The sequence below is a fragment of the Sminthopsis crassicaudata genome, chromosome 3 (assembly GCF_048593235.1).
Source record: "Sminthopsis crassicaudata isolate SCR6 chromosome 3, ASM4859323v1, whole genome shotgun sequence".
NCBI lineage: Eukaryota > Metazoa > Chordata > Mammalia > Dasyuromorphia > Dasyuridae > Sminthopsis > Sminthopsis crassicaudata.
This window is the reverse complement of record NC_133619.1, coordinates 475,051,328-475,052,210: the sequence shown is the minus strand read 5'-3', so window position 1 is coordinate 475,052,210 and position 883 is coordinate 475,051,328.

Below are 883 nucleotides of genomic sequence, written 5' to 3'. Positions count from 1 at the left end.
GTCTTCTCGAGCCTTCTCGAAAGATTCTAGCCAATAGGCGGTCGTTCCTTCCTCTCTACTTACAGCCGTTGCCATGGCCGCGAAAAAGTCGCCCGTTTGCCATAGGCTTCGGACACAAAAGCTTGACCCGCCCTCTGTCCCTCCTCCCCTTCCCGTTTTCCTCCCCGACCGGAAGTAAGGGAAATGGCTTCCGAGAGCTAGGGCCTCGTAGCGGCTCCTCCTCCGAGGTGAGTCGTTGGCGCTTCGGAGAATTGGTCTCATACCCGTAGTCAAACTAAAGATAGAAAACGAGCTGTGTTTGTAAGGATTACAGATCCCGGGACTCGATTCTTGGTCTGACCGTCCGCCTCTCAGAACGCCTTTACCTGGGCGTTGCTTTGGAGGGGATCTGGAGGCGGGGCCCTAGCGGGCCCACACCCTGGCGTACCTGCTGCCACCTGAAGCGCCAGATTACCTCTGACAGACTTCCTAGGCTGCGGAGCTCCACCCAAGCATTTTATGTTGTGGTGAAAGCCGGGGAGGGGGGGGAAGAGAGAAATCCCATGTCACTTCCAGGCCGGCCTTCCCGGTTCTCCCGATCCGGGTGTCTAACCTTACGCGAGCTTTTGTTTTTGCGTGTTTTTTTCTCTCCTTTAAAAAGTTTTTTTGGGGGAAGCTTTTGGATTCCCCTACTCACTTTATTATCTAGACTTTTACATTTAGAAACATTAGGAGTTTTTTTGTTTTTCTCCTGAAAGTCAGAGATGCCTTTGTCAAGTGCCCAATTAAAGGGCATTATTTAGGAGTTGATTTTTTTTTTTTTTTTGGCCCTCTGTAAAGGAAAAGTAAGGTCTGTCTCGACTAAACTTGATCTCGAAACTACCCTATGAGTGAAGGGCAAACT